We start from the raw sequence: 10,974 nt of genomic DNA, 5'->3' as shown, positions 1-10,974 counted from the left end.
TAATGAGTTTTGAATCTGCTGCAAATTTACTAAAATTCAAGCATCACTTTTATGAGATTACAGAAGGAAGTTGGCAGACACAAAAGCTTACATAAAAAAATGATTACAGGCAATTGATTGCTTTCAGTATGTCTCATGGTTAGGGCCAGGTGGGCAGAGCTTTTCTTTGAAATTCGTCTCACACCATTAACCAACTGCTAACTTTCTCATGGCCCTAAATCATATCTGTTCTTATGGTAATCCAAACACCATTCTTCAGGATTCCACCCCCAGGGCTTGCTCCAATATTGAATGGCTGGTTTCATATTGTCAAGAATAGCCTGCCTTTCTTTCCTATCTAAAATGCACCAGGGGTTTCTTATTCTGGCTAGCCTCTCCATAGATGGTAACTCATGTCACTCCATACGTTTTCCTTCATAATTTATTCATCTTCTCTTATCATGAGCTCTTTATGTTCTAGGGTATCCATAAGTTCCCCCAGAGAGCGAGCCGGAGTCTAAATCATAACATCAATGGCCTGAATCAAGGGAGGGAATTGACGCATCATCAGTTCCTCCGTATTCAAGGAGCCATTGGGAATGTTTCCTGGTTCCTTGAACAGATTAATTTTTTTGTAAGAGAAAAATAGGACAGAGAAAGAAAATAGCAGAGCCAACGCAAAGAACCTTTGCCAGGAACAAAGTGAACGGGGTCGTCGAGGCCGATCAGGCACCACAACTCAAGTAGACTGCCAGGGAGCCGCAGGGGGCCAAGCTCCTGGAAGCATGAGCCCTTCATTTTGAAACAGCCACCACCTGAGAGGCATTTTGCCACACAGGCGAGGCAGCCATGGATGTGGCATTGTGGTGGTGGTGGTGGTGGTGGTGGTGGTGGTGGTGGTGTGTGTGTGTGTGTGTGTGTGTGTGTGGTGTTTCTGTGTGGTGTGTGTAGTGTGTAGTGTGTGTGTGTGTGTGTGTGTGCTGGTGGGGGGGACTATGTGCATGTGCCCTTGAAGACCCAAGGCATCAGCTCTCTTGGGATCTAAGAACACTCAGACTGGCTTTTAAACTTTCCTTTATGTACAGTTAACCATACCTACAAAGCAAATGGGAGATGATGGATTCATTTCCTTTGTCGTTGGACACATGGGAATGAAATTTAGTGTGACTCAGTCTACCCTCATGCCTGTGTCTATTTTTTCCTGGCTGTTGTCCATCGTCGTCAGTGGGAATATCTCAGTCATAGGCCATGTCTTCTCAAGGGTTTACACAGATGTCTTTCCAACCAGGAGATGCTGCTCACACTTTCTGTAGGATGCTCATAGGCCTCTCTGGCAATGTTCCTCCAAGTCCCTAGCCCTTTTTTATGTGTGCTTTGTATTAATCTTGACTTACATTTGTAATACATGTTAGATTTCCATCATTCTGGTTCAAGTCCCCCATTTGGAGGAAGGCTCTCAGCCTGAGGCTGCTGTAATATTTGCTCATGTCTGTCCGCATTGTGTCTCCTGGCTGGGGCAGCTGAGCCTGTCTGGTTCCTGGACCCTGTTTCCATAACAAGCCCAGATCTAAAATTTAGTAACAACTTCAGGGAGTTCCTATTCTTCTGTCTTCCGTGTTTGGATGCTACAGTGCAGAATGCATTGATTGCTTTGAAAGCTTTAAGAAGTATTTTCAGGAAAATGCAAGCTTCCACATGAAAGTTTGGGAAGAATCTCTGAAGAGTTAGGACAAGGATAAAAAGAGATTGAGATCTCTGGGGACCAAAGAAACAAAACAAAAAGCACCGCCTTCCCCTGGGCATGCAGTCTCTGCCAAATCATGTACCCTCAAACACTGGTCCTTCTGGAAGAACGTCTCCCAACCAAGGAAAAAGCCGTTCTCCTTCCCTTGAACTCCTGCACTATAATTCTTTGCTTTCTATAGCTCATACTACTTCTTAGGGCTGGGAGGTGGGACAGGGGTGACCTCACACTTGTGATCCAATTGCCTTGACCTCACTTATGGCTGTCATCCCTCAGAGGTTTATTTTATTTTTTGAGAAAGGCTCTTTCTCTGGTCTGTAACCTGCAAAGTAGGCTAGGCCGACTGGCCAGTGAGGGCCTAAGAACCTACTTGTCTCCCACTGTCCCAAACTGGGATTAAAAATACATGCCACAGCGGATCTCTGTGAGTTCGAGACCAGCCTGGTCTACAAGAGCTAGCTCCAGGACAGGCTCTAAAGCTGCAGAGAAACCCTGTCTCGAAAAACAAAAAAAAAAAAAAATACATGCCACAGTTCCTACATTGTCTTAAAACCTCGTTTCTGGATTCTTCATGCTTGCAAGCTGAGTACTTTATCCACTGGGCCCCTCCCCAGCACGTTGTCTTTGCCTGTGAGGGCATCTGAGTGACAACAGTCTGGGCACAGCGGAGATAAGAGCTTGCACACAAAGTTGGCAATAATTGTTATTAAGTCTGACAGGAAATGGTTGAACATAACAAGAGCTTGAAGGATGTACGAGCTAAATGTGTTTTCTATAAATATGCCGTTTTTTTTTTTGAAAGCTGGCATTGTCAATTCCATGTTTCCAACCATCTTATAGTTCAGAATGTCATATAATGTAGCCAGTCACATGAGCCTTGGAAAGCAGTTGTCATGGCTGCAGCCACATCTCATTTCCTTAACAATGATGGCACTGTATATCTCCTGCAGTCTTTCTCCACCTTTCGCCCACTCCTGTCAATGAGGGTTATTTTATGCAAACTAACCCTAGGGTCATTTACCTAAGGTACCAAATAGAAATTACATAAATCAGGTAAGAAGATGGTCATGTATTTTAATGTACCACTCTGTATTAGATGGCTAAAACAAAGGCAATGGGTGGTTTCTTTTTAGCCAGATGGAAATAGTAGATGCCAGAGTGATGGAGTCTTTCCCTGTTTCAATGGCCTGGCCCTCCTGCTTTCTCCCAGACCTTGAGTGTTGATCATGACTTTTAAGCAGTCATGTTCAGAAGAACTCTGGGAGGAGTTGGGGGGTAAGCGAAGATGGTGTGTGTGTGTGTGTGTGTGTGTGTGTGTGTGTGTGTGTGTGTGTGTGTGTGTACACGCATTTCCATAGGTATTTATTGCTTTTTTAGGACGCAAGAAACATATTGTGTTTTGTGGAAAGGAGCCTGCAGGGTTTCCTTAGCTATATCCAGGGTTCTTTGACCCACAGCCATTGTGACGCATGTCTCTTCGTGGCCAGCAGGGGGCATCTGCACCACAGATTTGGGTTGCATTGAGTTTAACCATCCAATAATAGATCAAGTCTTTTGGAAACCTGGTTTGAAAATGCTGCTCTACACATCCCATGCTTTCAGCAGAGTGTCTTTCTTCATGGGTGTACTTGAAATGTGTTTGGAGTCTAGGATTAAACCTGCCTGTGATTGCCAGATGCGTTACAAGCACGGGGCCCCTAAAAGGCCCCTCAGTGTCTCTAACATAGTCAGCCTTGGTTTATTCTCAGCTTTCCCGTCTCCTTAGAATATAGCCTATGTGAACGATGTGGATAACTGGATCTGTGCCCCACTTGAGCCCTGCTTGCCGGTTTTCCTCTCCCTCTCCATTTTCTTGTTCTTATTTTGGGGACTGGAAACCGACACAAGTCCTGCCCATGCTGGGCAAGAACTCACCGTGCTTCCTCCTCAACCTCACACCCCTCTATCGCCAGCAACTTTATAGGAGAAACCAAACTCAGTCATTTTATGGTCCTTGCAGTCGTCTGGTGGCTTTATGTCTCCCCAGTCAACCTAATTAGTCGACTGTGATTTGAAGCAGTCGTTTTCAGAAGATGGCAGGGAGTTGGGGTGGGGGCATAGCTGAAGATGGTCGCTAACAAACATTGGGGGTGTGTCTGTGCTGTGCATTCCCATGAGTATTTATTGCTTTTTTGTTTAGGAAGCAACAAGGCACATAGCCTTTTCCCCTTATATCCCATCAATGTTTTCAATGATGGAAAAAACATCTACAACATAGTTTGTACGGTGTACAATTGTGCCCTTAGGAGTTGTTCCAAACATAACCAGAGCCAGAAACACCATCTTAATCCTTGAAACATCTCAAATCCGAGTTTCTCTATAGGCTCTCAATCACATTTTCTCCAGTGCAGTTATATTTCTAAAGAGGCTGAGTGGCTTCTGTTTATAGGGAGTCCTGGTGCTAGCCTTGCACACACATGCCTCTGAAGGTTAGAACTTGGAATTCCAACCCCCTGGCCAGCGTACCCACATGGGAGCAGACTGAGCCTTGCACAAGGCTATGACTATTCAGACCGTTGCAGCTTGAAGTCGCTGGCGTGACTCATCTCTAGAACTATCTTCCTCCGAGCCTGCAATTAAACTCTCAGCCAGGCGTTTCCAATTGATTTTATTTCAGAACAAGTTTTTGTTTTTGTTTTCCCCACTTGTAACACAAAAGGATAACAAGAGGAGGGGGGGGGAGGTAGATCAGAGAAGATACAAATCATCCCTTGTTAATCAGCATTAATGTAATTTAACCCAGGAAAAATGCCTAGTGTGCAGTCAAAGAAAGCGAGAGATTGTGGCTGGCGAGGTAAGCAAATTAGAAAGTTTTCCTCTCCAGATAGAGATGCTACTGAAACCAAATTAATGTCAGATGCATTCAAGTTTATCATTAAAGGGGAGGGTGAGCTAATTCGGCAAGGTTGAGCTTATTTGGTTTTCCTGTGGATTTGTGCTATTCCCACACTTGTGTGAGACTCTCAACGGGAAGAAAGGCAGTCGAGGTGAAGCCGTTTTCCAGGAACTCTCAAGCAGTGTAGCAACTCTGTGTTCTTTCTGTTTGTTTTGTTGTTCTAAGATGCTCAGTATTCAGAGTGGCTAGGACTTTATCATTTGTCAACTTTAAACGATAACCACTTGATGAGCATAAATGCAACAATATTCATGCTTTTCTGTGTGGCTGCAAATGAATAATTAGGGCAGGTGACTTCCCGCTAACTTTCCAATGTCCTCTCTTTCAGCCTGCATACTACGGTAGGAATGAAGTGCTTCCCAAACAGTACTCTGGTCTAGTTACCAGCTCTGAGAAGGGAAAACACACACGAACACGTGCATATGTGTATATAGTGAGTATCGTACATCTCAGGGTGGCTATGAAGGGCAACCCCAAACTTCTCATCTATCTGCCTTTGCCTCCTAAGTGGTGGGATTATAGACCTTTGCCACCACACGCAGTTTATGTGGCTCCCGGGTCAAACCCAGGGCTTCTCACACGGGAGGTAAACATCCAGTCAACTGAGATTCATCCCCAGCCTCAAAATGTGATTTTTTTAAAAAAATAGCTGACGTAAACAGCACTTCTCTAGATCACTCCACACACACACAAAGCCAAACCCACTGAACAAATGATATAGAGAAAATACTTCTGGGGTTTCAGGGAGCCTTTAAATTGCCTTTTCCCTACCTTTAACTTTTTCTTGCACTCGTGCCAAATATGCCACAGGCTAGGTGCAGCATGGTGTCCCTTGTCACCCTTCCATTGGGAAGACGGAGACATGACAGCCTCGTTTAATTCAGCAGTCTGATCTCGATGTCTGACTTCACGAGCCAGCAGTCCCTTCACGGCCCTCTCTCTGTTCTGCAAGACCAGTCAGGTGAATGTCCGCCAGTTTGTGAGGAACACAAAAGGTCTCGCTCATTTGGGTGATGACTAGCCATTCTCCATCTCTACCTCTGCTTCCCCTGAGAAGTCCCCTGGACTCTTCATAATGGGTACTGGGACTTCCTCTGCAGGGCCTCTTCCCTTCTGGAAAGCCCAATGGAAGATCTCAATAAGCTATAGGCACCTGGACAACAAAGACCACAAGGCCTATGGGTGTTCATATGTTTACTATGTGCTACCTAATACAGCAAACATAGTAAGTTTGTAAAATTAGTAAGACATGTATGCATGCATGAATGAGTGAGTGAATGAATGAATATATTAAGAATGCCCAACTGCTTTGTTCTAACTACCCTCTAATACATGACTACTACTCATGCATAGGAGACTATAAACCAGTATCTTTCTACCTTACAAAAGAAAATGACTCAGATAAAGCAAAAGAGAAAAGGTCAAAGAAATAGAAGTTGGGGGGGGAGGGAGAGCAGGAAGCTCCCAAACATGAGCACTTATCACTAGTGTTTATGTAAGTGTTGGTGGGTGTAATGTTGTGTTGAGGTAGGCGTTTGGTATTAGCTCTCCTTATATGTGCAAAGGAGGAGGTATGTGGAGGCCAAGAGGTGGAGGACTCTGTTTACCAGATAATGTAGAGAGAAGATAAACCTTCTATCTCTGACCGTAATGCTACATATTGACCAGCAGAGGGAAGCTCCAAGTGTTGCCTGCATTTCCCAAACAACTCCCAATAATAAATTAATTCCAATTAATATAATATGGATAGCCTTACTTCCTGAGTTAGAATACTCGAGGAAGCTTTCGTGATTTAAAAAACTAGCCTATGCAATTTTTTGGCCCCTCTGTTTGGTGCTTTAGGTAGGACACAGGTTAAACCTGGCTGAAAACAGCGATAATGCAGCTGAAGCTAACTTTGCAGAAGCAGAAATGTGTCCAAATGCTGTGCCCGGTGACTCACAACACATTAGCCCATTTAATCATCACAAATGTCTGAGAACTTACTATTCCATTAGTACCGATTTCCAAGCCTGAAAACTTAGCATCAGATAATTTAAGTAACTTGTGGAGTCTGGAGTCAAGGGAGAGTTATCTTATTCAATGTGTTATATAAGACACACCCATCAGAACACTTCCAATTTCAACCACAATGCTTTGTTCCACTGAGCTCTATTTGATGTTACTGAGGGCTAGAGCTAGCTTTGCTCACTGAGAAGCTTCTAGAGAAAGAATGGAAACAAAGAGAGATATAAATGAAAAGATATCACAGAGTTAACTATTTCTAAGTCACTTACAGCATCCTATTTTGATCTCAAAGGAAGTTCAATGTAGTGATTGGAGATCTGTGGGGTTTGCAAGTTACAAGACCGGGATTTTTAAACTTTGGATTTAATATATATGCACAGTTTTCATGTTGGCCATGTGTTCCACCTCTTTGTCATCTCTGTGCATAAATTAAGAAAGTATGTTTGCAATATCAAAATCCTGCCTGGTTACAGTGTGACCCCATCATAGCTCTTTAAGGCTTTGCTGATGTTTGACACTGACTTGGAGACAAATGTTAACAGATTGGTAAGAAACAAAATCAGGATAATTTTAGTTCACCATGACAAATACTATTGAATATTTGCCAGGTTGCCAAGCAACAGTACCAGGCACAATAATTAAAAGGCACTTAAGACTCAGCTCCTACCTTTAAAGGGTTCTTCTATACAGCTTGGAAAACAGGCACGGATCAATAATCATAAAGCAGTACAATGACCCCATAAACCCTATTTTAAAGGTGCACGTGGGATGCCACAGTGAAAAGGAAGTCCCGGGTGTCCTGGGACCTCGTATCTGAGATTAGGATTTTAGGGCTGGTGAGATGTCTCGGCTGATAAACATGCTTTCAAGACAGCTTGATAACCTGAGTTCCATCCCTAGGGAACACAGCAAGCCTGAAGCTGTAGATCACATCCGCAACCCTGGCACTTCTACAATGTTGGGAGGTGAAACAGGAGAGTTACCTTGAATCTCCCAGAGCATCGATTGGGGTACTCAGAGTAGCAGAAATGGAAGACTTTGCCTAAACAAGGTGGCAGGAGAGTACTAACTCCCAAAAGTTGTCCTCTGAACTCCACAGATGTGTCTTGGCAAATGTAAAAACACACACACACACACTCTAGGTACATATATATGTGTAGATATATAGATATATGGATGGATAAATAGATGATTGATAGATAGATAGATAGATAGATAGATAGATAGATAGATAGATGTATATACAATTTCCATGGTCTGTTTAAAGTATAAAATAAAGTATAAAATGAAAGTGATTGTCTTCATGAATTGGTTTTAAAACTAGGTGAAAATCTTTACATTTTGTCCTATGATGGGAGATCATCTGGAATGCTGACCGTATCTGCTCACTGAAATGCTGAAGTTAAAGGACTATTGAATCTGTAGCCCATCTACTGGAGATTCTTCTCCTCTATGAAGGCTGCTGCAAGGAGGATACTACAGCAGCTATAATGGGACAGTGGGCAAGGAATTTTAGAACAATTCAGCCAAAAGTAGTTTAGTTTTAGGATTGGAAATGGCTTACAAAGACATCTAGCACTGCTCTGTCATTTCATAGAAAGGGAACAGAGATCTGTCAGTAAAAATAAAATCAGAATTGCTCAAATGTAATGCATCTAGTTCATGGCCAAAGCCAGAGCCTTCAGGAGCCTGCGCCACAGTTCAGTTAGTAATTATATATTTGAGAATTCTGAACACAGAGTGATCAGGCTTCACCACAAACTGACTGGTTGAGATATTTAAACTTTCTGTCATTCGGTTTTCTCCTTTGCGAAATGGGAATAAGACTGGATTACCAATCATATGGAAATCATATTAGAAAATATGAATAGAACATTAGGTTGGGATGAAATAATACAAATTAGTTGGTGTCTTCTAAACACTATTGTTGGAACTTGGGCATCCTCTTTTCTACCTTGATGTTCTTTTTGTTGCAATAGGAGCAAAAGAAGCAAATGAGGTTCTTTGCATTTTTCTTCCTCTGATGCAGAAAGAAATCACTGTTTTAGATTTGTGAGCTCATGTGTCATTCTTATTCCCTGACATCCATCCTTTCAGGGCCAAGGAGATCAAGATCAAGTTGGGAATTCACCTCCAGAAGCCAGACTCTGCTGTTGACCTTGTCATTCCACAAAATGAGAAGCCAGAGAAGCCAGCCAAGACCCACAAGTGAGTCATGAATATGGATTCCGCATCTTTTCCTCCAGATGACGGCTGTTTTTCAGTGGACAACACTGTCATTCATCTGTAGCGCTACCCTTCCGATTACTCACTGAAGATCATTTGAGTCCTCAGAGAGTCAATTCATAAATATTTTATTTTTAACTCCTCCGTGTAGAGACCACAATATTAAATACTTGCAGAATGAAAAGAAATAGAAACCTGCCTCATCTTTGAAAAGATGAACTGTATTTATAAAGTGGCACCAGCCCCTCAGTTATTGACTGTAAGGGCAAAGCATCTGATAATTTATTGGCTGGGATCAAGTAACCCTGATCCAATTAGTAATGAGCCCTGCACACTCACCAAAGAGTAATAGCCAAGCCTTTTCCTTGGAAGGGAAATGTGAGCAAGATCACAATAAGGGAAAGGCAGACAATTTAGGACTCAACAGTTTCTTCTTGAATATACAAGGTTCCCGCCCAGGTCCAGCAGAAGGGAATTACCACAACCTCAGGGCAGGATGAAGATTTGCTTAGCTGTTCCCTCTTACTGCACACTGAGCATTGTTTTCCCAACTCATAAAAACATACTCCCGACAGGGATTTTATAGTCCTCTGTGTCTCAACTTCAGCTGTGTATATCATACCCACCCATGCCCTTCCAAAAAACCCATAACTTCATAAAAAACCCATAACTCCCGACTGGTATTTTACAGTCCTCTGCGTCTCAACTTCAGTTGTGTATGTCTTCCCCACCCGCGCCTTTCCATCAGTGTAGGCATGGCAGGAAAGCTTGATTCTACCCCCATAACTCCACCTACTTTAACTCAGTAACACCGTCCACACCATCACATGGTCCCTCATCTTCCATTAGCTCGCCAGACCCTTACTGTTCAGATGGATGCTCTCAATCTTCCCTTTATAGCAGAGATACCCATAGAAAAGAAGAAGAAGGGAAGCCAGAAAGCTAAAAGGATGCCAACTCCTTCATTATGCTACCTAAAAGCTTCAAGATCACAGATATGTGGGGAAAGTACAGGAGTTCTTTTTAACTTCCATTTTTCTTTCTTAATTTAATATTTGTAGAAATTGGCCAACCCATCCTTTGTCCAAATGACCTTCAACTTAATATAGTTGACTGACTGGAAGATGCAGAGCCGGGTTATTCTGTTATAAAGTCATTTTCCATCATCCTAAGTGGATATTTCCATTTTCCTCCTTTTATTACTTCAAAGTGTTCCCAAACCGGAAGTGAGGCGTAATTGGATTTTCTACATTTAAAAAGGAGAAGCTAATTGAATGTGAAGCCTGAAGCAGCAGGCTGCCTGTACTAGTAGACAGCAAGAACCACATTGCCTAGCCAGCGGGTCAAAAAGTCTATTTTGAGGCAAACAATGTGGTAATTATTGATCTGTTGGGATTAACATTTCAAATGTAGCTCTTTATTTCCTGCTTTGATCTGTTCTCTAGAATGCCACACAGACACCTGAACCACTCGGCTCTTAGGGAGTCCAGAGAGCTACGGTTGGAGAAACCCAGGGCTGAAATTCATTGGCTTATTTGCTCTTCTTGTCTTCTATTCCCTCTCTTCTTCCAAAAACATTGTTTGTCTTTGAGAAAAAGAACAACCCCTCTCATCCCGAGGGGCTGCTGTGTGTGACTGCTGCCTTCCACTGTGAACTGAACAAGTACCCCTTGCAAGCACACATGCTCTGCTCTGCCTCTTTAAGTGGGGTGATTTCTGGGCTTTTAGCCTTCAGGGAATGGCCTTGCTCTTCATGAGCTCAGCCAAACTCATATCTTCACTTACACATTTCTCTGTATTTTTTTTAACCTGATTTATTTTCTGAGGAGAAAATAAATCTCTTGATTGAATGTATGTATTTTTAGCTTCTCTCATCTTCTTTGGGCAATTACTTTGAGGAAGTACTTTCTATTTCGTAATATATTTTAACTTTTCATCTGATTAAAAAAATGAAACCCTGGAAAACAACAGAAAATAAGCTGTCCATAGTCTTATGCCAAATCCCAGCTTTTATTATTACTTTAGGATTCAAAAACTGGTCCTGGGTCTTCTTCCATTAGGAGAAAACAAGTATTATTTAATG

Source organism: Arvicola amphibius, chromosome 12 (genome assembly GCF_903992535.2).
Source record: "Arvicola amphibius chromosome 12, mArvAmp1.2, whole genome shotgun sequence".
In the NCBI taxonomy this organism is placed as follows: domain Eukaryota; kingdom Metazoa; phylum Chordata; class Mammalia; order Rodentia; family Cricetidae; genus Arvicola; species Arvicola amphibius.
This window is presented reverse-complemented; position numbering follows the sequence as displayed.